This window comes from Protopterus annectens, chromosome 9.part0 (assembly GCF_019279795.1).
Source record: "Protopterus annectens isolate FY-2018-M chromosome 9.part0, PAN1.0, whole genome shotgun sequence".
NCBI lineage: Eukaryota > Metazoa > Chordata > Ceratodontiformes > Protopteridae > Protopterus > Protopterus annectens.
Window position 1 is genome coordinate 1,504,708,022 of NC_056743.1, and position 26,510 is coordinate 1,504,734,531.

The window sequence follows — 26,510 nt, forward strand, 5'->3', positions numbered from 1 at the left end:
TTTAGATCATACCTCAGCAACAGGCAACAGGCAGTCCTCTGGGAAAATCAAATTTCATCCTTCTTACCTGTCACCATCAGGGTCCCTCAGGGCTCCATTCTTGGACCACTTCTTTTCTCATTATTTATTAATGATCTCCATGTAGCAATTCCTCAAGCCACCTGTATTCAATATGCAGATGACTCCACACTAATATGCTCAGCAACCTCTCCATCTGAACTATACTCTCTTACTCAAAATGTTTTCAACACTGCAGAAACATGGTTTACCAAACGTTGCCTCCTCCTTAATGCCAAAAAAACAAAACTTTTCACACCCACTACTAGGTCCTCCCCCTTAGATTTCTCAATCTCTTCAAATAATGGCACTGTTATTTTCCCAGACTCTACTACTAAACTTTTAGGAATAACCATTGACAATAATCTCTCATTTAATTACCATATAAACACCACCATTAAAATAGTTAACAGGAAAATGGGCTCCTTATATAGAATAAAACCTTTTTTAACCTCAACAGCCAGAGCAAAGATCGCTCACTCCTATCTAATCTCAACCCTTCTGTATGTTTCACCTATATTTACCAACCTTAAGAAAACTAACCTTAACAAATTAGCAACTTCCTATAATAACATTGCCAGATTCGCTACTGGCAATCCATTCAGAACCCACCGCTGTTCTAATCTTAGGCAACTAGACTGGCTGGAATTCCAAAACCATCTAATAATCCCCCAACTCATAATTGCCCACAAGATATTTTACCAACCCAATAATACCCCTATACTCTCAAGACTCTTAATCCCATATAATAATATGAACTCCCTAGGTTCTTCTAGCAAACTCCTTGCTAGCTTAACAAAGTCTAATAATACAGCTGGTGACTCTCTGTTTACCAACACAGCAGGAACCTGTTACCCAATGAACTAACTCTAATTACATCCTTACCACACTTTAAACAAAAACTTAAAAAACACCTCCAAATGCACTGGCTATGCCCTTGTAGTAACCCTGACTAACCACCCTCTTCACCCCTGTTTCTACCTCTTCTAACCAAACCTCCAAACATTTAAATGCTTAGTCTTGTAAATAAGACTGACAGTATTTAAACTCTAATCAACTTATTGTTTAAATCCTTCTACCTGATGTGAACTATTGTACACAACTCTTACTGTATTATATCTGTTTTAGCTTTCTTAAGAAAAGTAGCAGTAAACAGAATATTGCTTAAGTGTTTTTATATCAAGAATGTAATAATTCAATGTTTTATTTTGGTTTATTAATGCTTTATTTACCATGTAACAATATTTTTATACTTTTGTACATCTGTGTGGAGCTTTTCTCCCCGGGCCTCTACTGAAAATGGAAATATATCCAGCTAGACTAGCCCAGTCAACAAATGTAAAATAAAATAAATAAATAAAAAAAAATTAATCCTTTACTAGTAGTTTCCCTTCCTGAAAACTGCAGTACTATTTGGTGCATTAGCCAGGGTGATGCATTCACTTTCCAGACTGCAACGGCTTTGCCCCCAACTTCCACATTTGCTGGTATCTACTTTTCCTCTTTTTTATAGGGAGTGTTTTTTTAAACAAGCACTTCAAGTTCTGTCCTGTTTTAAATAAAAACTTAGGGACAGTACCTAAGACCCCCACTAAATCAGGGTTGAACATAAGAATGTTCCAATTGCAAGTAATATCTTCTTTAATTTTTGGTGCAGCATAACTGAACTCAACTACCACAGCCCGGTTTGTAATTCTTGACTTCGTTATCAGCATCAACACCAGGAGCAGTAAACTTGGTGCCCAAAAGGGGCTTATATTTGTTTTCCCATCCTACAATAACTTCTTGTGTAATGTTGATCACAACGTCCTTTGGGTAACACCTGTTAATAAATAAGTCTGATCCAAACCAGACTACCTTTATTAAATCTTCTTAATGAGAGGTCATTCTAACTGCCCTGATACATAGCCCTTTCACCAAACTTTTTTTTGACTTATGGGATTAGCACTGGTGAATGGCAGCTATGAATTACTAAAAGTAAGTTTCCTGTAAACCTTCGACTGGAATTTTCCATCACAATCTAACACATTTCCATTTCTATATTTGTATCTAAATAATTTATTGCCCTGTTATGGTAATTGTATGTAAACCTCAAGAAAGTGGTGGCATTACTCAAAAAGGCAATACTTTAAAGAATATAAGAGCATACATACAACATTAGAACTAAGAATGCTAATAATGCTCTATATAAGCACTCCCTATCGACAACCTCCCATGATGAATTTTTAATTGCAATTTTAGAGCAAGTAGACATGGATCCTAGGGGGGGTGACTGAGAAAATACTATGCAATATAAAAAACTAGTGTGGTAATTTAGGTTGAGTGCTTTTACATATTCAAGCTTGAATGATTATTTTTCCAAGACGCCTGTATTAAAACTTAGGGCACCTAAATTGTAGTTAAATCTTTCCCTTTTATTGTCTAACTATTACTTGTTGTAGGATATTTCTATCATGTATATTTGAGAGAGTATGTTTTTAATTCATCTACTTAATACTCAGTCATCTACTTTAAAATAATCTAAAACAATTTCTTGTGTTACATTTTAAATGTTAATTCAAAATGGAACTCTTTTTAATTGTATTTATCTCAGTGACACACTGAAATTAGCAGTATTCTGTTCAAAATGTGTTGTTAATTTAAGAGCAAAATCTTTTAATTGCACATTATTCTGCCTGTTGTTATATAAACTGTTTTGGTGTACGGTCTCTTTATTCTAATAAGCAACAGGACAAAAGCAGTTAAATCACCCATTAAATAATTTTGGATTTTATAACTTGAGCTCTGTTTTTGGATTTTTTTTTCACACACTGTTTGCCTGGCCACCTTTCATTTGTTTTATTCAGTTATAGCATACACATTACACATCATGTTAAAATAAAGTTACTTAAAAGATTAAATAAATTTGTCATGACATAGTAATCTACTACTGACTTAATTTCTGCACTTGCTTTTGATTTCAAACAGAATGTTCCACATTTAGTCCCACTACTATATACTTGGAATAAAATCTACCACCTGATTCTTTATAATAACAAAATGTCTCCAGAACTGACCCTCAAAAGCCCATCTGCTTTTTGCGCTACACATTTAATAACTGCAATTATCTGCCATTACTTTGTATAGTCTTCTGCCATTCTACAACAGTTGCTAATCTTTCAAGATGGATTTGCAAACAAATGAACAACAAACAATGAACAAAAATTATAAAGAACATTTACTTAGTGCATGGAGCACTGGGATCACGCTCCAAAAATCATAACAAAAAAAAAGCTATGCATTTCTGCAGTGTGCGATCCGTCCGGAACAGCTCTTTCAAAGGTGTGCAACAAATGCTATATACCCCCTAAGAGCTGTTAACAGTCAGGCATAAGGGAAATAACATTCTTTCAGTCTCAACAGTCACTGAATACCTTTCCTCCTATGTTCACATAAGTAAGTTATTGAAATTAGGGCTGATTTGCTTTACTGGCTTTCAGTAAAACACTTATTTAAAAAAAAGGATGTACATGAGTAGATAATACTCCATGCACTGCAAAGAATTATGGTCTGATCTCACCACACCGATCACAACCCGTTATTATGTTCTCTTAACATGGACACCAAGATTCACCTCTCGAGCTTCCCTCGAGGTCAATTTCTTGACATCCATGTCTCAAACACAAAATAATGTGGTTATAATCACAGACCAAACCATAACCCTCTATATTAGCCCAGCAAACTGAAAAAAACAGCAAACTCAAGAACCTAGACTCGCACAGGCTGGAATCCATGAATACTATCCAAAGGTTTTATTGCAAATAATACAAGTTAGCGCTTTCGTCTGGTGCACATCACCAGACTTCTTCAGACAAACTAAAAAACACATACAACCGTTTTTATATATACGTCACACCCCACCTAGAATCAATTAGCACCAACCAATAAAACATGAACGATGTAACTACTAAAAACATCTACTAATGAAAAATAAATATATATGCTACACTCTATAAAATCCATATATATATATATATATATATATATATATATATATATATTGCTCTATGACAAACATTTGATCCGGTCTTGCATAGCCCTAAAATATATAAACACTAAATAAGAATGTAGCTATAAATATGTTATGTAAAACATTTTTTTTAAATATATAATATGATATGATAAATACCATTTCAAGAGGTCTACACTATGTGGTGAATTATAGAACCCTATCAAAGAATAAAAGAAAATTTCTTCTATCAAAAACTTTTAATTTTAACTTGCTAGAGATGGACACTACATCATTTAAGCCTGGTGGTGAATACACATTAAGAAATACCTGCTAACAGGTTTCTTTCTCTTCGAGAAACAACTTCCAGGGACCCCCTCTGTCCCAACATTTCACTTGTTGTAGTACTACAAATATGAAAGAGTGATCAGGGAAAGTTTTAACATGCCTATATAATGCATTTTTTTTCATCACATTGGCGTATTTCATACCTATGCTGTTTTATCCATTGCGCCAATTTATGTTGTGTTTTGCCTATGTAAAAAGCTGAACACTTGATGCACATAGCAGCACACACAACTGCTTGGGTACAGCAACTGAATTTTCCTTTTATACTGATCCTCTTATTGCGTACAGTGATACTTGATGTTGATAAAATGAAATTGCACTGATGACACACCACAAGATTTCATTTTTCCTTCTAAGCCTCCATCTATTGATTGTTCCAAGAAGGAGGCCTTTAATATTTCTACCCTTCCTAAAAACAAAGTTGGGTTGCCTACCACAAACACCAGCCAAGTGTAAAATAACGAACATACAACGAATAAAACTAGCCAAGGTTGGTTCACTCAACAAAATACGCCAGTTCTTGTTAATGATATGCTGTACAATGTGACTTTCACTTGAAAAGGTAGATACAAATGGACATAGGGGACTATTAGTCTGATTGTTATCAATTACTTGGTTGTCATTTGACACAGAATCAATATTGTCCCCCACATGATTATACTCAGAGACCTAACACTAAAGATGATAGAAGGCAGGAATGCCCCCCCCCCAAACTATTCAAAATGGGAGTATAAAAACCATTTTGGCATTTTCCAATGACCTCTTGTTTAATATTATATACAAGACCAGGTGGATATCCTCTATCCAAAAACATCTGACCCATGGTGTCACATTCTTCTAAAAAATCCTTAAAGTTGGAAACCATACGGGCCGCTCGTACTAACTGGCTCTTGACTATACCACGTTTGACATGCATAGGAGGACTGCTTGTGTAATGTAATATACTATTGGAGTAGGTGGGTTTCCTATAAATGGTAGATTTTAAATATCAATCCTTCAGTTTTTGTATCATTACATCCAAATAGGGTATTTTCTCCATTCTATAAGTGTATGTAAACTTTAAAAAATTTGTACTTTGATTTATATAATCAAACTGTGAGTCACCCTCTAAAAGGACCCCTCCATGCTACAAATCATCCAAACATCAAAGGTATAGGGAAATATGGCCAAAATATGGAGAGGGAAATAAGAAACATACATCACAGTATTCGCGAATAATGGACCACACCTGATCCCATGGCAACCCCAGGTAGTGGTTTAAAATAACGCCCTTCATAATAAATAGAATTGTTTTTCAACACAATGTCCATTAATTGTACGTACATATTAATATTATCTTGTTCCAAGCCCAATTTTTCAAATAAAAATTCTGAGAACCATTCCAGTCCAGTATAATGTGGAAGACAACTGAATAATTCCTTGACATCAATGGTCCCCTAAAGCCACTAAATCATTACATTTTTCTAAAAAATGCCACGAATCACGGCAAATATGGGGAATTTTCAAAACCTTGTCTTTAAGATGACTATCCAAATATTTAGCTATGTAACTAGCCTTGGACCATCCTGAATCTAATGGTGGATTAAATAGGTCCTTGTGGATCTTAGGTACCCCGAAAATTGCTGGTGTTTTTGGGAAGTCAGTTGTCATATAATTGTATTAATCAATATTAATCTGCTCTTATGTTAACATGTCAAGTAAATCACAATCTATCTTCCGATAAGAAAGTCCAACACTAAAATGTATCCAAAGAATGCAGCCGCACGAAGCTATAATACAGTCTGTAATTTATTAACTCCAAAAAGAAACGGGCAAGTACAAACAAAAATAACAATAAAACGGAAAAATTGTTTAAGAGCAAATATTATAGATATATCAGGTATTATACATGATATTTGGATGATTTATTTATATTATGGGATGGACCTGATGCAATTATAGAGGAGTTTATAACCTATTTGAATACATCTAGTTCATTTTTGAAGTTTACATACAATTCCAGTCGAGAAGGAATTGCATATTTAGACACTTTTATTACTATGAATAATGATGGTTTCAAATCTTGTATTTACAGGAAGAATACTTTCTCTAATAATTATTTAGATTACAGTAGTAACCATCCATATAAAACAAAGAAAAGTATTTTTAAGGGACAATGCATCCGAGCAGCTAGAATGACATCAACATATGATGACATGACTGAAGAAATAGAGAATATTGGTAGAATGTTTAAATTTAAAGGATACTCCGAAAAATTAATGGATGAAGTAAAGAAATATGTTATTGGAGAATGGGGTAATAGATTCTCCCCTGTTTTGGTTAAACCCCTATTAAATCCGCCAAAAATCTACAGGACATGTACTATAGAAGAGCTTGTATCTTAGAGTATACCCCCCAGGCAAAGTCCATCAAACACATTCTTAATAAATATTGGAATGTTCTTATTGTTGACAATGCATTAGAAGAAATTGTTGGTAAAGCACCCATTTTTGTTTATAAAATGGGAATAAATATGAAGACGATCTTTGAAAGATATAAAAGGGTGGAATGTATGAATATTCAATACAAAGGAACACGCAAATGTGGAAGTTGCAGCTATTGCCATGTAATATTAGAAACAGAAATAATAAAATTAGAGAATATTAATAGGACTAGTATTAAAATTAGTCGAGGGAATTGTAATACCCATCATATAATATATACTGCAGTATGTACTGGCTGTACTAGTTTCTATATAGGAAAAACAGAACGTATGTATAAGAAAAGAATTTACGACCATCTCTATGCTATAAGGAAAATAGGCATGTGGCTGATATGGATAACAGCCACAAATTAAAATTTGCCATATTAGAACAAGTTAAAGTGGACAATAGAGGTGGTAATATCAAAGCTATTTTAGCGGAGAAGGAAGTTAGATGGCAAATATTCACAGATGCCTCTACTCCGCCTGGCTTAAATTAATATATTAATATTAAGCCTTTATTATTATAACACTATTGTGGCTTGAATGGAAAGATATACAGTACATTGACATAACTGAATTTTTAGGGTTTTTATTATATTTACATATTTATATACGTGTATTTATGAATTTATTATGTATAGATATATATTATGGTAAGAGATGTATAGGATGTAGGTCTTAATGTTTTAATTATTTAATTTTTTAACATTTTAACATTTAAATATGTTAGCATTAAATATATTGATGCAAATATTTATGGACAAGGTTTTTGGGGTGTCCAACCTTTTGGCTTGCTGGGGCCGCATTGAGTGAACAGAAATGGTCTTGGGGCCGCATATAAAATATATCATACAGTTAACTCTTTTGTTGCTCCGGAAGACCACAGTCGACCTCCTTGCTGTACTGTAGGTGCATTTAAACAATGAATAAATGTAATAAATGCCTAATATTTGCCTTAAAATTCTAATTCTCATTCTAATTCTAATTCTCTAATCTAACAGTTAACTCTAACATCTTAGTTAATAAATATATATATATATACATATACATATATATATATTTTTTTTTTAACAAATAATCAGACATTCACTACAGCACTAGCATTTCTCACTGGGAAAACCATTCCAGCACTCCAACTGCATAAAATGTCAACATCAGCAGTCCTACAATACTATAATCCACAAAAATAACCCAACAAATTTGCAATAAAGCAAAGAATTCACATTACTGACTTAATAAAACAATTCTGAATAAGCTAATAGAGGGTCTCAGCCAAACAAATAACTGGTGCCAGAAATATGGCCTCAAGCTAAATGCCAAAAAAATGCATCATCTTCCCCTTTGAGGAGAGTGATGTCCCCACAAATTATCACATTAATAACAATGTTGTAAGCACTCAATAAGTCGTATGGTACTTGGGCACCCAGGTTGATAGACACCTGACATTTGGACCACCATGTTGTCTCCGTTGTAAGGAAAGCTTTTTACATGGCCCACTTCATTAGTAAGGGTATCTCATCCAGGGACAAGGCGGTCATAATATCCCTGTATTCTTCCTTTACAAGAGCCATTATTGAATGTAATGCCCCTTTTGGCATGTGCCTCAGCAAAACACTCTGCCAAAAGAAAGACAACAACCATTTCTGACAAAAAAGGTCAAAGGACTAAGTTCACTTAGTTATCCAAACAGAATAAAATGCTTCTGGCTTTCCTCTGTCTCTCACTGGCCCCTATAAATTTCATCATTGGCTTGCTTTCCAGGCTAAGAAAGATCCTGCCTTAAGAGACTTCCTCTACCTCAGAAATACTGGTTATACTTAAAACGCTCACTACAAAGACCACAGCTTTCACTACAACATAAACAAGCCACTTTTTATGGACAGGTTCTTGACACAAAAACCTTCAACTTCTGTAAAAAGCTCTTCTCATTATCAAACAGTGTAGTTCAGCAACACGATGGCTGGATGGATAGCCATAAATGTAGTCCTTGGGTAAGTAGCATAGCCTTCATCAAACCAGATGGAAAATCCACATACTAACCTTTCCCAGCTGGATGGCTAAGATCTAATATTGGTTACTCGAATCTAGTTGCCCAAGAAGAGGGGCAGGTTTAACTAAGAATTCCATTTGCAAAATTATATTCAGCTATGTACAAACAGCTTTCTCCTAAAAACTTAACTCATTGATATTTGCCTTGCTATAATTATAACCGTAAAAAAAAATGTTTTTAAGTTTATTCTGTACCTCAATGATTCTCACTGTTACGAAATGTAATCTCTGCCATATTGTATGAGTACTACATCCATAATTTGCTGTCTCTCTCACTCTCTCTCTCTCTCTCTCATGTATTGTATTATATTGTTTTGTGTTATTTTTGGAGCTTTTCTCCCCGGGCCTCTGCTGAAAATGGACCTGTGCCCAGTCGGACTTTCCCCGTAAACAAATGTAAAATAAAATAAAATAAATAAAAATAAACTTCCTTCCAGTCTAAAGTTATTTGACAGACATTTTAATTTGTGCAGAAGTTACTCACAGACTGACAGTTTACTAAGCTGTAATGCTGACCTTCGCTTTTGAAAAAAACATATTCCCAAACTTTGTCAGTAGCTCCAAGTGTAGAGAGGATTATTTATTTATTTTTGGAAAACATCTTTAAAACTGTTAAATTGATTACACACCCAGAAACACAGAAAAGTTATTGTGATTATGTAAACCACAGACTGCTGCAAGAAATCAGTCACATTAGCACTCTATGCTTATGTCCGAACAGATGAATCATACCTGTCAATTCCAAAAGAAGTAAAGTAGCTTAATAAGAAGGTTATTTGCAAGGTTACATGGCAGCTTATATTAGAAATAAGCATAGATATTAAAAAGGATCTGTTTTTCATAATTATGCCGAAAAGTCTTCCAAGGTAAATACAACTTCTGATTTAGTATGGAACCATACCTCTCAACCTTAGAGCAAGAAATCTGGACAAAGCGAAAAATAAAAGTGGGACACAGGCCCAAAAATAGTTATGCATCACAGACACCATTGAAACAACTGTAGCTGCAAACATTATACATCACTTATAATCTTTCTATCCCATTATTGCCAGTTAAACATTATATGGCTCATTCAGTCCTGCCTTCTTTTGCATCAAAGAAAACCATGCTTTGAAATGACAAATGCATTAAAAATAATAAATAAAACACATTGCATCAACATCCTGCAACTTCCTACCTGCAAGCAACCACAGAGCTTTCACTGAAACTAGGGCTGCTTGTTTCCCCAGAATGACAGCTCTCCCTAATTAAGTCTAATGGTATACAATCTACCAGTATCTGGATTACCTGAAATAAATTAAATTATGGCCTGTAAATTGAAAGTACACTTTGTTTAATTAAACTAAACCCACTTACTATATTTTTTCAGTAACTTCCCAATATCCATTTCCAGGTCACTTTACAAGACATTGGCAGTGGTAGACTTGGCATCCTTCAGAACCCCACAGGCCCACGCTAATACATTGTCCATTAAATGTAAATATCCATCCACTGTAAATGGCAAGAAGCTATGTTTTAAAAAATCTACTTCTGGCATGCGTACCCAAGTATTAGGTTTTGAAACAAAGAAACATATTCTCCACAGTCCGTAAGTCTCTGTCTTTAATAATCATCTACTGTTGCAGCACTCCCAACACATAAGCACACACATACACACTAAAATCCCCAACATTTGAAAAACATTGTGCCCACTTGATTTGCCAGTATTGATGATCCGCCAAAGCTATGCTTACTGTTGTCCAATCTACCACTGCTTAGAACCCACCAATGAAAAAACAGTACTAGGTGCTTTTTTGTTTGTCTGAAAAAACAATACAACTTTATATGCAACAGTCCCACATAGTCAGTCCACTACTGACCCATTATCCCTAGGCTGCTGTCTCATTCCTACTCCCTGGAACTCCATTACCTTGGATGACTACTTTTATTTCCTAAGCAAAAGACACAAATTGGAAGAAAAGGCAAAAATCCAGACATTCTTTGAAAATCCATACAATTAAGAGGTATGAGTTCATGTTCAATACAACACTCTCCCTGTCAGGAAAGCCACAATTTAATGAAAGTGTATTCTTAATGTATGATATATTTGTGAGCTAACTTGTTTGTGTTCAGTAGGTAGACTGATCATTTTAGCCTCTTTGTGCATGCGTCTCTCTCTGTCATGCACACATATTCACACACACACACACACACACACACACACACACACACACACTCTTCTTCTACTTTCACGCACACAATTCTGCTTTCATGTATGCACTCACTCACTCCGTACTTACCTATTAACACAGGTAATTGCTGTCCCTTTCAAAGGCAACAGCGGCAAATCCATACATGAGTCCCTCTTCGCGAGAACACACGCACTGATTGTTCGGCGCAAAATAATGGAGTAAACACACTGACCCTTTTTTTGGCTCAAAAACAAAACTAGAAAGGTGCTTTATGCGCACACTGACATTAGCGTTACAGGTCACGGGAGCGAAAAACAAAAAACAAAAAAAGTGTTTTGGGGCATGCATACATCCATGTTGCAGTTAGAGGTTGAGGGTCGCATGGAAGAGCTCTGAGGGCCGCAGGTTGGACACGTCTACCTTAGACATTAATTAGTTCCCCTATGAGTACAACTATGAGTATAGATAGAAATGTTGGTATACATTAATATTTATTATGACTTGGTATTAAACATGTAATTAAGATATATGAGAGATAGTAACTGGTCTTAGAAGTTATAGTATATATGTATATAAAATCTAGTAGTATTAAGTTTTTTCATTTATTTTTTATTACTATTAGTGTTGATATTTATGTATAGAGTTGGTGTATGTTTCTTTAAATTTTCAAATGAGTCAGAATTTTTGGCGCCATAAAACAGATAAATTAGCCCAAGTGAATTGTTTTGTTGATTCTGATGAAGTCCACATATTAGGTGGAAGAAAGCGCTAAATCCATTTTATTGTTATTTTTGTTTGTACTTGCCCGTTTCTTTTTGGAGTTAAAAAATTACAGGCTGTATTATAGCTTTGTGTGGCTGCATTCTTTGGATACATTTTAGTGTTGGACTTTCTTTCGTTGTTGCAGTTTACCACACTATCTTATTGGTTGTATTATCTTCCGATAAGCAATATTCACTTAACTGAGGGAGGCTTCACAATAGTTATCGCTATAAAAAAGGTTAAACATGCTTTGCACATACACATCCTTCTGCATCACTACCAGGCCTCCCCCTTTGTCAGGCTGCATAACTCTAAGATCCTTTCTACCTCTTAACTCTGCTAATAAACTAGATTCAACATCAGCAAGGTTGAAAACATAATCTTGTTTGCTTAGATAATGGCGGACATCCATTTGTGCAGCACAGTGGTGCAGCGGTTAATGGGGTCGCCTCACAGCAAGAGGTTCTCTGGTTCGATTCTCGGCTGGGGTGCCTTCTGTGTGGAGTTTCCATGTTCTCCCTGCGTTCGCATGGGTTTCCTCCAGGTACTCCGGTTTCCTCCCACATTCTAAAGATATGCTTCTGGAGCATTTCTCCCCGGGCCTCCGCTTAAAACAAGATCTGTGGAACCTAGTCGGACTTTCCCGGTCAACAAATGTTAAATAAATAAACAATAAATAAATAAATTTTCACAAACTCTTTCAAATGATTTCAAAATATTATGTGAATCAGGGTTATAGGTACTGGGTACCCTGGTAAAATGATTGTTAACATTAAATGCATCAATATCATTCCAGCAACAAGAAGAAGCAACAATATCATTCCTGTGTAAGAATTTTAAATTCAAATTATGTACCTACAATTTTAAAATCACAAATTAATTCAGCCAAGTTACTTTGTCTACTAGGCACAAAATTGTGCCCTTTACTCAACAAATCAGCATGGGAAACAAAACAAGGAACACTGGTTTAATTATAAATTTTAAAATCTTTGTTAGTGTTCATTACTATAATAGGTGGTTTAGCAACATTCACCTCTGTTGCCTGTTCATGTTGGCATAAGGACCATTCTTTTGACCATGCTGTCTCCAGTTGTTCCCCTGTGGATAGGGGCTCCACTGCTGCTGTCTGCGGTTCCTTAGTCTCTCCGAACGTCTCAGCCCTGATGTATCTAAAGGGACCACTTCCCCTTCATCCTCACGTACAGTATAACCCTCATTTACTGTATTTTGCTCAAAATGAACCGTCCGATTGACTGGACCAGCAGGGAGGTGCAGGGTAAGCTTTCCCTGCCTGATATGCCTTCCGATCCTAGTCCAACGTCTTGGCCTTCCGGTTTGAAATAGCAGAAACCACATTTTACACTTGTTGGAAAATAGTGTCATACTGGGATTGGTACCCGTCGTACAATCCACCCTGATGAATGTTAAAGTCCAAAACTCGGATTTCTTCATGTATTTTGTTCAGCCTAATAGTGTTATGTTTAATCATGAGCTCAAGAAGCTCGCAGCCATGACGGTCAAATAAGGCCAAAAGTTCCTGATGGTACAGGGAGTGTGGAATAAGACCTGTCAGAGACTTCCACATCTGGAGGCCTTTAGGTACTTGCTGAGTTCTGAGGCATTCATGAAAATAGACATTCTCTTGTTGGATCTTTTTAAACTCAATAAGTTTGTCTTTGAAGGCCGAAAGTTGTGTATCGACTGATGCTAAATCGCCCCCTTGTTCAAACACAGATGGACCATTCCTGTTGAGCCGCGAGTCTAACGTACCAGGAAGAACAGGTTGCTATGTATTTATAGGGCGAACCACACAACTGTTCCCTACACTGATTACACTACGGTCTTCTGAAATTAAAGGTGGAAAATCATCACCATTGCATCACTGTTCTCCTTCCCTCAAAACACAGGGTGCATTAGCAAAATCATTGTCCGGTTTTGTATTTTCTACCAGAGACATATTACCAGCAGTAGAAGGTTTTGGCAAAAGTTGTTGTACCAAAACGGTAAGGGTGTGAACTGAGTGCTTTAGTTGTTGAAAATTCACATAGGAAATGACAGGATCCTCTTCAGACATGGTGTAAAAAACTTGAAAGACCAGCAAACCGAAAAAAAACAGCAAACCCAAGAACCTAGAATCACACAGGCTGGACTCCACGAATACAATCCAAAGGTTTGTCATTTTGAAATGGTATTTATCATATCATATTATATTTAAAAAAAAGTGTTTTACATAACATATTTATATCTATATTCTTATTTAGTGTTTACATATTTTTGGGCTATGCAAGACCGGATCAACTGTTTGTCTTAGAGCAATTTATATTTATATGTATGGATTTTATAGAGTGTAACATATATATTTATTTTTCATTAGTAGATTTTTTAGTAGTTAATATCGTTCATGTTTTATTGGTTGGTGCTAATTGATTCTAGGTGGGGTGGGACGTACATATAAATACGGTTGCATGTGTTTTTTAGTTTGTCTAAAGAAGTCTGGTGACGTGCACCAGACAAAAGCGCTAACTTGTATTATTTGCAATAAAACTTCTATATTAGCCACTCAAGTGACAATCTGCAAAAATTCAGACATAATTACACTGTCTGTGGATGAATAAACACTGGGGGTTTATATACATACCTATATGTGACACAACTGGTACATTTAAAAGGGTAATTTTGTAAACTATGTCCAGTACTGCATGATTCTCGGAGCAGTAAAACATTCTTCAAGATGATGTTACATTTCTAAAAATATTTCATTTTCAATCTAAAAACAATTTTACTTTTTGTTGTTTGTTGAAAAGGGCCATTTTTTAAAGAAACAATTCATACATCTCCAATATCTGACACTGTACCTAAAAATACAAGAAACCTGACTCTAGTTCATTTTCTTACTCTGCTGAAAACAGCAACTTATCTACAAATCAAAGGACGTACCCTATTATTTCTTAGCTGCATATTCTGATCCATTTGTAAAGTAGCTCTCACAGGTAAGACATTGCACTCCAACATCCAGCTTTTCTACAAAAAGGTGATTCAGAAGTGGGGTTCCTTAAAAAAAAAATCAACATCTAAACACTATGGCAGTGTCCTGAAGGCAACCAATTATAAAACTGCACATAAAATATGGTTGCCTTTTTCTTTTTGTAGTTGCACTAAAAATGTGCTTTGGTTGCACTGAGGTGTGGCTGATGCTTTGTGAGATGCTTAGCCTGCTAAGTTTCCAAATTTAAGTACTTTAAAAAAGCTTCTAACTATACTCTCCTTGATGTATACCAACTCACAGAACAACAGTGCGGTTCATGAAGTCAAGAACAGTTTACTAGTGCAGAGATCCACGAAGTGAGATGTTTCTCCAATTATTCATGCAGATGGTTAGCTTTCTACTGGTGGCTTACCACTGCATGTTCTAAACAGAGAAGCTAGAACGTAGTCTGAAAAAATGGTTCAGTGTACTTTTAGACTCACTTTTTCGGTGGACACGAGTCATCATATGGCTGTGGGGCACATCTTGTACATTAAATAATCAGAGTTGCTGGAGGGGCAAAACTGTGTACAATTCACAACATCTTTCCTCTGATTAACCTGAAGAAGTCATCAAAATTAAATAAGTACATCAAACTCCATGGCAGGTATGAGCAAGCTCCTTAAATATGAAGGACAAGCCTAACAGATCCAAAACTTCTGCAGTGTGAAAGAAAGCACTAGGCACAGTCTAGAAGTCAGGTAAAACACCTGAGTGTGCTGAAACCAGAGTGTTTACAGACCAGGACTAAACATATATGCAGGTTGTTATAGTCTACAAACTTAAAGGATGTTTTCCTGGGCAATGTGAGGATCTTCAAAGACCCAGCGAAAGCAATGGATGCAATATAAAAGTCTGGCAAGCAAAGGAGAATGTCACAAGGGAAGGAAGGCTCACTCCTTAGGTACTCTGATGTTTGCGCTGTGCAGCAGGTACTACTAAATATAAGCAGACGGTACAGGAAACTACTTTCTTTCTTTACAAAGCAGCAGGCATTGAGGGGAAACAGATAATCTCACAACAGAGAGGAGAAATGAATAGATTAGCAGTTAATAACTGTTTATGACTGATCAAATGTTGAACAATATAAGAATACCAAGTACTGTAGGTGTATCTGGGAGCTCTTATTTATTGACTGAGTGACTGAAAAATTAGTCTGATACAATCACTGCCCAGTAGGCCTGTGTGCCTTTTTAATGTAAAACAACCACCTCCTGGGGATTAAAAAAAAAAAAGCTAACAGTAGTTCCCAGTAGAGAAAGACACTTGCTGTTTGAACCATGCGCTGTATACAACAGTGCCAGACTCTGCTACATTATTAAGAAGGTGGTGGGTGGCCATTTGACTGAAGCAAAAAAAAGTCAATAAAAGAGGATGGGCTATATCATTAAAAGAGTCCGCCTGATGACCTCTCACTGACAGCAATGGAAGCTGCCTATGCCTTAAAAGGGTCACTGGGTAGAAAAGCTGGGGAACTGCGAATAAAAGGCACAGGCTGAAAAGTGGCAAATGGGAAGCTGGAAAGTAAGCGAAAGGTCTGCAAAGACAAGTGATGCATGGATTTACACAGGGGAAAGTAGACATTTGCTTAGGGGAAAGTAAAAATTTGCTTAACATAATAGCTGCCCAATAAACAACGCCTTTTCAATGTAAAGGAGTTGACTAAGGATTAGAAACAAGTTTTCAGTGGACCTTGGGACAAAAAGGCACCTGCTGACTTAAGCTGCACACAGAATAGTTGGCCCAAATACAAAGAGACATGCCGGGAAGGCAGTTGCTGATCAACTGAGTAGAGCAACTAATGACCACATGGGAAGGGACCATCCCACTAAAAGGTATGATGACTTTCAAGTGACGGTACCATGGGTTGCGCATGCATTAAAGGGACAATGCTCTATGGAAAGTTGAAATTTCTATTCACAATGAGAAACAGCATGCAAGAGGGAAGAAACATGGGGCAATACAGCACAGACTGAAAAAGTACAAGAGAAGTTGAGAATAAGACTAAAGATTCCAAAGATAATACGTGGATGAATGTGTGGGAAAATAATCATAATCTATGCTCTCTCTCATGTTTAGATAACCTCTAACCTCCTCTTTTTCTATCCAATTTCCCCCCTAAAAACCCTTCCTCAGCTAGGAATTATATCAGAGGAATATATTATACAAATGTTAGCTAGAATAGCATAGAATGTAATTTCTGGTGTACTATATGTCTTGTACATTTTTTGTAGAATTTCTTGTATAATCTTTGCATGTGGAGTTTTTTTTCCCCTGGGACTCCGCTGAAAATGAGTCTTAACCCAGTCGGACTTTCCTGGTAAATGTAAAATATACAATAAATAAAATGCAAGTTGAAGAAAGACTGTTTTTGGCACCAGTGCAAGTACAGGAAAGAGAGATTCAATTGCTGGACTGATAACGACTGCGTCTGCAAAAAGAAAACTGATACACACAATGATAATTGCTGAATTTGTTAGGCCAATACTCTGAGTGATATATGAAAAATGATTTGGGATGTTCTTCAAGGTGATAAAAGGCTGTATTAAACAATTAAAAATGTATGGAGGGCTGGTTGATAGAGAGCTACACTGGTGGTGAAGTATCTTCAGCTGACTCTTGTCTCAGCTACAATGGATTGTAGCTATCAATTTTTTGGTAGACAGAGGCAAACAGGGATCATTCAAACAGAAGCACACACTGACTCCATTAAGAAAGGAAAAGTGTGGTAATGTACAGGTGTTTTAAAAAGTGTACATATAGAACTGTTTACCAGGAGGCTACAAAATTATGTTCACATTTTTGGATTTCTGAGTTTTCTGTTTCCCTCTGTTATCAAGGAAAAGAAAATTTTCAATGTTACAAAATAAAGGGAGTGGACCAGCAGGTCTATGTCGAAGTAGGCATGAAGGGAAAAGGAGACAGCATGGAAGGACAAACAGAAGATAGGTGGAAATAGTCAGGGAAACAAGTGACTACAGTTAATTAAAATATGGAAATGAAATTATTAAGCTGGAATGAAAAGGTTCATGAACCCTGTGAAAAGAGGGAGTGTATTAACATAAACCTCAGGTGGTAGCCCAGCATGACACACCCTTAGAGGGAAAAAATTATTATAATAAACTACAGTGAAATGGATTTAAAATGTCAGCTAATACAGGGTACCCAGGACCTACAAGGCACAGAGTAACAGCATTATTAGCAGGTGAGCTGCAGTCAGAAACAGAGAAACAACTATTGGACCTACAGGGCTGTTACGTTGCAATTAAAGGATTTACTGGGAGACAAAAACATGACCAACCTCCATCTTTATTCTCCCCAAGTGTAAATTTACACTGATTAGATGCATGACTTCCAATGCTGCTTCTCTTGAAGTGATGGTGCTCAAAGGAAAATTAACTGCAGTTGAAAAATCATTTAAACATAATATCAGTAAACTGGGTCTAGTGGATACATGCATGACTAAGATAGCACAGGAGGAGGCAACAGAATCACAGCTAGACGAGGTGTGTTATGTTCAAGGAACAAATTTATCTGGTGCAGGATAACACCCACACCTCTATTAATATTGGCTTATGCACTGCTTAAATTAAGTTTTGATTAAAAAAAACAGAACTTTGGGAGGGTGCAAAACACTGGAGTTTCCTCACTAACTTGTTACTGAATCTGAAATTTAAGACTTGGACGACAGAGGTCACACAGGAAATCTTCAAGGAGAAAATAGATTTAAGTAGTAATAACTGGTATTTTACATGTCAAACTTAACAAAATAGTAACTCTGCATGGAAAGGAGAAAGGAACTAATGTAGTATAATAGAGTATTAGATAAAATTAGGGGACTTACAGTTGAGAATAATAATTAAAACTACTAAAGGCACAAACTGGCTAACTAAAGCCAAGACAGAAGCACAAATCCCCTTAGACAAGGGACAGCTTTTCAATGTGCTGTTGTGAGGGATCTATGTTGTGCTAACAACTCCAAAAGCTCTGCAAATCATTGGTGGTATGTTTAAGACAACATATTTTCTAGACCTGTTCTAAACTGTAGAAATTTAAGAGTGCCATGCAACAAAGGATAGATGATATTCTGGAGAACATATACACATCAAGGATGGGCTTTATTTATGAGGTCCAAGATTGTAACAAGAACAAAGCATGCATGCATGCTAAACATTTTCTCTCTCAAGTACCACTGCTGATAAGAAAATAGTGTCAACAGTACTAGAGTTGAGGGCATTCTTAACAGGTTGATGGGCAAGAAGAACATAACAGACAGGTGTCACAGGCAAAAAATTATGAACACTTGGCTCCACAGGATGCACGCTTAGACCAAATTGAGTAAAAAGAGGATAGCAGATACCATACAGTTTGTTTAATTTGACTCCAGCTGTAATATCTAGTATGTTAGAGTGCTTACATAATTTAGCAACAGTGATTTACGGCTAGAAAGGGTAAGTTTTTTTTACGCCATGTAAAGACAGGCAAAATTAACTTACATAAAAGGAATACAAAAGAGCTGAGGAACAAATAGAAACAACTGGCAAGCAGTAAGAGTGGAAGCAGACTGGGTCCACAACAGAAGAACGAAATGCCGGATCACAGACGACCACATTGCCGACAGCAGACATCCCAGACAAAGGTAAGTGAAGTAATTACGGAACGGAACACATTTCCGTTCCCGTAATACACACAAAACACACATTAAAATGTGTATAGCACGGGGGGCAAGACCCCCTGCACCCCCACACCCCCCTTCCTAAATAAACCAACTCTGAGATTGCACTACAGTGAAGGAATGGGACCCACTCCGCACTACTCACCGTTGAAGGGGATGTCTGCTGTCGGTGATGTGGTCGCCAGTGATCCGGCGTTTCGTTATTCTGTCATGGACCCATATATATATATATATATATATATATATATATATATATATATATATATATAAATATTTTACAAGCATGATTAATTACATATCTGAGGTATTAAACCTGATCACTGATTCTTCTGTCTCATGTCTTCCTTGTTTTGTTTTGTTTTTTTTTTTTTAACTTGAACCTATTTGCTGTAATTTGTTTGTTTGTGTCTTTCGGCTTTTCCCGGTTAGGGGTCGCCACAGCGGAACTCCGGTCCGCTAATGATTGGTAGTTGATTTTTACGTACTGAGTTACCAGCCCTGATGCACAACCTTCAACGAAGGTATGCCCATTCACGCATGTCTCCACGCAGAAGATGCTCTAGCTGAGAATCGAACCGGACAGCGTCTTACTGTGAGGCAACAACACTACCACAGCACCACCACCGCGGGTTGAACCTATTTGTTCTAATAAAGACATGAAATAAAGCCCTGACAGCAACCCAAGTGAACTGGGATCAACTAGTTTAAAGAACTGCAAAAAACAAGCACTGTAGTGAATGAGGCTTGATGGTCACCTGACCCAGGACAGGACACACAAAAAAAAAAAAAAAAAAAAAAAATGAAAACATGCTTCACATAATAACGTTGATAATGTTGCAGCCACATTGTAAACACAATCAGAAACACACAATAATCCCTTGGCACAGCCACAACTGCATATTGGATAATGTACCATTTGCACACAACACATTCCTCAAGTGTCATTTCAGGCACACCCAATTAGCCAAAACAGAAAGTGATGTACCTGCATGTCAGTTTTACTACATATTTTTCTGTGCAAGGGTACAGCCCACTTCCACACTTATATATTTTTTTTATTAAACACTGATCTAAACACATCTTGGGGAAAAAAAAGAAGAATTCCCCAATGCCGTCAATTCAGTTTCAGGTTGGCAGGTTCAATGAATTATACTGACCCTGGCTCCATTTGGTTTACTGGAGATCCTGGACAACATTGCAGCCTAACTATATGAATGCAGTCAACATTAAATTTCAGCCCCAAAATGAAAATAAAATTATTAGCACTTTAAAGCCACACTATGGGAACATGCACACTATGAGAACCAGACAAAATCTAGCAAATGGAGCAGAAGATTTAGGCTGTGAACTCTAGTTCTAGTGGTACAGTGTTTGATTCCTCAACCCTTCATTTGCCTTTGTGACCTTCAGCAAGTCACTTAACCAGACAGTGCTTGGGGGCAACTGAAAATTTAGACTAGAATTCTCAATGGTCCCATAGGCTGCAAGACTAGAAACTACCCATACTTTTCAACCTCTCAGTGCAGGAAATCTGGACAAAGCCTAAAATAATGGCGGACAAAGACCCAAAAATAGAGGCACATTTTAATTATTGCTGTTATAAACTTAGAAAGCTACTAGAATAACAGAATTTGTGTTAGTATGCATTTCCTAAGGGATATGAAGTCTGACACCCGAATGTCATTATTTAGAAATGTCACTTCTCTAAGATTTGTCAGAAATTCACAAATTTTATGAGGAACAAACCAAAAATATGAAGCAGAAATCTGGACAGTTGAGAGATATGTAACTACTTATGAACACAGCTCCAACACAAATACACAATTTATAATATACTACAGCTCCTCAGTTGTAACACATTCAGTAAATTACACCTACACAATGAAACTACAATGTTTTACAGCAGGAGCACAAGTAGCACATTTCAACCCTGCAGTGATGAATAATCAGCACACTAGAACCCTAATCTGTGAACAAAATGCATTATAGTTCACTCCCTGACCCCCAAATGACAGGACAATCAAGAAACTCTCTATGGATACAACCGAAATGCAGGTGCTGACAGAATACAATATACACCACACTGAACAGACGTTCAGTACATTGTAAAAGCCTTACCAAAAGAACACATTTAGCAAAGATCAAAAGTAAAGAATACAATATGTAACACACAAAAGTCCCACAGAGACAAAACATAATCATTGCCACAGATTATCCATGTAGGAAAGGCTACAATTAGCTCCACTCTAGAACCCTGCATTTAAAACAGGCTTGCTGTCAAATAAAAGCCATAAAGTGACGACTCACCAAGGATCACTGCTGAAAAAGGTCCTTGGGCAAGCCCAATTTCCGCTGCCACAATAAAAAAGGGCAAATACTATACTCATAAATTTTATACATATATATATATATATATATATATATATATATATATATATATATATATGTGGGTCTACTTCACATAACTGAACGCTCAAATGTTCGAAATTCATATGGCCGAGACCATATGATCGAACATTTGAATGTTCGAAAATGTGAAGTAGACCCGTAAAAATAAAAAAAAAACACATTAAACTGTGCATTGCTGGGGGCGGCCACGGTGGTGCAGCGGTTAGGATTGCCGCCTCACAGCAAGAGGTTCTTGGGTTCAATTCTCGGCTGGGATGCCTTCAGTGCGGAGTCTGCATGTCCTCCCTGTGATCGCGTGGGTTTCCTCCCACACCCCAAAGACATGCTGTAGGTGGATTGGACACTCTAAATTGGCCCTAGGTGTGAGTGTGTGCACGTGTGTACCTTCTGTGGAAGGTTGGGCGCCGGACTGGCAACTCGACACCGTAAAACTCCATTGCCAATCATGAGCGGGCAGGTGATCTGCTGTGGCGACCCCTAACCGGGAAAAGCTGAAAGAAGAAGAAACTGTGTATAGCAGGGGGGCTTCGCCCCCTGCAACCCCCCCCCACATGGGGGGCTGCATTCCCCCACACCCCCTACTTAAATATACCAACTCCGAGATTGCACTACAGTGAGAACAAGGGAAATCTCCTGGCCCGCGCTGTATGCAATTTCCCATTCAGAATGTCGGTATTTCAAAATTTCGAACATATGGTCTGCGATCATATGGGTTTCGAAGTTTTGAATTTTGGCATTCTGAAGGGGACCCACATGTGCGTGCGTGTTTGTGTGTTATATTTTACATATTTATATTTCTCTAGATAAATATAAATAGATTTAGATATATAGGCACAGAAATATATATGTGTATATGCATAAACTTACACACACTAATAGTGCAAAATGCTGAAGTGTTAACTGTTTTGTACTGTGCATTTAACGGTGAATAAAGAACATTGGGATCACTCAAATAAATGGCTCTATTAAACGTGAAACATTTGTGAAATGGGACTAATGTATTTAGTTGTGTTTGCTGGGTTAGTGCATTTGTTGTACTACATACAGGTGTGGCTAGGGATATTGTAGTAATGCATGTCTTTGCGGTGCATTTTTGTTTTGTACACTGGAAATAATTGCAGTTTCTACAGAAATATTCTTCTTAGTGGTTGGTGGTAGGTATAATGTCTAAAGTGTTTGTCTCACAGACACACAGTACAGTGCTGGATTCTCACCTTTGGAGGGAAATTAACTAGGCTTAGAATGGCCCATTAAGGCATAAAACATATTTTTTTTATATTTTAGTTTTGATCTTTTGACAGTATAGTATTTTGATGTGGATGTTCAATGTAATGCCAAAGACCCAACTCATATACAAAACTTGTGTGAGTGTGTGCGTCTCTGTATACACACATGCAAACATATATATATATATATACACACACACACACACACACACACACACACACACACATATACATGCACACACACACACGTGCGTATATATAAACAGATACATACATACATACACACACACACCGCCGCCAGTATGACTTGTAATGTAAAAAGAAACTGGAGTACCCACAGGAAACCCAAGTAGACACATGGAAAACATACAAACCCTAGACAGACAGTGACCAGAGGTCAGAACTGAATCATGGATCATGGAATTGTGAGGCAGAGAGTTTACTAGTCACTGAGTCGTTATCAAGCAATAGCCTTCAACAATTTCAGTGACTGAACACAATTTGCACTGCCCATCAGTCTTTAATGTCACAGTACAATCAACATCAAGTTTTAAGAGAGCACAACTTTAATCTCAAAGTGCACACATTTGCATCACAAAACAGGCTTACAATCAGAAAACATGAGAAGAACTTCATGACAGCTCAGCATTAAAGAACAAATTTAGCACCATTCAACAATACTACAACTTCAGACAGCAGAAATCTCACTATTTAACAATCACACAACATCAGGGTTTAATACTAATGCAAATCTAAAACTGACAGAAGAATTAACACCATGGACAGAAAATAAGAAAGGAACACGGACTAGTACGAAACAACCCCACTGTGACAAAATTTAACAAGTTAACACATATTACAACACCCAAGCACAATTATATAACAAAACACATTATGAGAACGATAAAACAGCATACACCAGAAAGTCAAAAAATAAATAAATACAAATTGCTCATTAAAACACCCCCCAAAAGATCAGCCAATATGATTCAGCAGTCGTATTCAGAAAATGGAATTACAACTTTGCATCATATCCACAGAAAATTGTTCAAGTATCACTAAACAACAGTCCAAAGTAAACAAGCACAACCTTTACAATGCTACACTGACACATTAAGACACAATGGTGATCAACAAGCAACAGTCTTTAAACAGTAAACAGAAATATGTATATATGCAAATTAAATAAATAACATCACAACCCCAAAGTAAATGCTCACTTACCACCATTTCACAATCACACATTAATTCAGCAAAAACAACAGTCACAGAATGTAATAGATTCAGGTGCAAAGCAAACATCTTTGAGGCATTGTTAACATTACTACACAACTCAAAAGCCTTTCAACAAAGCAACTGATACTATTATAACAAATGCAAGCTAATAAAGTAGAACCGAAAAAATAATACCACAGAAGACCAGAAAACTGGTAATAGAACTAAACAACTGACGAAACATGAGACAGAATGAAGCCACTGTCATATTAAGCTGAAAGTAAAGAAATGCAATCCCTGCAACACTTCACACTTAGAATTATTAAATGCAACAGTTTGTAGCAAATACACAATAATAACTGCAGCCAGTTGATCAATGTGTGGCAGAAGTGTATTAGCATTCCACAGTGAACGTGCTGTTGCTAAAACAGCAGCAGCTATGCCACAGTACAAAAGAGAAAGCGATAAACCAGTTAGCCACCATACCAGAGCTTAGAATAGAAACAATAAATCCAACAATCAGAACCATGCAACAACCCCCACTGAGTGGAAACAATATGAAGCAAAATGAGAAATCGAGTGCCCCAGACTGTAGTGATATCATGAAAAAAATACAATTAAAAACTATACAAGTTCACGGTGGTGGTGCTGCGGTAGCACTGTCGCCTCACAGTAAGACGTTGTCCTGTTCGATTCTCAGCTACAGCGTCATCTGTGTGTATCCGTGAATGGGCATACCTTTGTTGAAGGTTGTGTGTCAGGGCTGGCAACTCGACATGTAAAAATCCACTGCTAATCATTAGCGGATCGGAGTTCCGCTGTGGCGACCCCTAACCAGGAAAAGCCGAAAGACACAACAACAATAAGACAGCATGACTAACACTGAACAGCTATTTTATCCAAGTGAAATTAACATGCAACATCAAAAATGCAGAAAACTGCAGCAGCATTATTCAATAACTTGTATTGTGAAGGAAAAAACAAAGTAACACTCTGTAATATCCTGCATCTGAAAGAACTCTGCAACCAAAGTATATACCACCTCATACTGACAGAACATGCAGTGCCATATACAAATTTTACAGTGAGAAAGCAACTACACCAGTGTTAAAACACAACCTGCCTTCTGCAGTGAAAATGACAATCGCAGAAGGAGTATAACTAAGACTAAGCACAGTGTCATGACGGTAAACACAAATGGTACTATACAGTAACACACATCACAAAAGTGTAAAAAAAAAACATATGAAACAACTCAAGACATACTGGTACCCTTTAGAAGCATTAATGTTCAAAACCTTATGTGAAACAACATATGTTACTTCCTATGCTTTATTTTTCTGTGCACGTAATAAATATTTTCTGCCTATCTTCCATGCACTCTAATACCACTATTTCACTTTTTTATTCCACTTAGACAATGGTTCCAATTTTCCTTCAAATCTTAGGAACTTGTTAAAAATAATGACAATAGGATACTGAATACACTAGACTTTTCACTCTGTTGGGAAACCAAGGCAGCTCTCTACAATGATTCAGCAGCAAGACTTCCACTGATCTGTTGAATATATGCAGAAGCCAAACCTTTGCAATAAAATCAAATGCCTGTCACACAAAAAATAATACTGAGCATTAGAAATCATCTCAGTGGTGGTATGTCATTTACAGAACATTACAGCAAACCAGTAAATATGAAAACTTATTAATACAGTTCCATGTAAGACCTCCATCACTATGGGACCTTAAAACAATATGAAACTCATGTTTAAGAACAGAAAGTGAACAACTTACTTGATAACTGATTAACAGAACTGGTATGAAGGCTACTTTCAGCCACAATACAGGTAAAAGGCAAGTGATAGAGCAAAATAGAATATTCTTTTGCAGGTTCCTAACAGTAACAATGCCCACTCTGGACATATGGTGATATATATCAGAAAACTTCAGAATATAGACAAATTAATGAGTAAAAGAAGCATATAAACAGCTAAAGACCCTGTCCGCAGGATTGCTGCAGGATATTTGGTGAAGCAACTAGAAGCAGTACATGACAATGTGCCTTCAACTGTCTGGAGGTGCAACAGCTTCACAACGTCAGTCACTCAGTCTGGGCTCTCCACT

General features: G+C 36.8%; 1 protein-coding gene across 2 annotated transcripts in view; it reads right to left on the minus strand.

Annotated features, from left to right (window-relative positions):
* The window catches only part of XAB2 (XPA binding protein 2), a 1,020,149-nt gene that overhangs the window by 991,124 nt on the left and 2,515 nt on the right, over nt 1-26,510 (minus strand). The window lies entirely within an intron of this gene.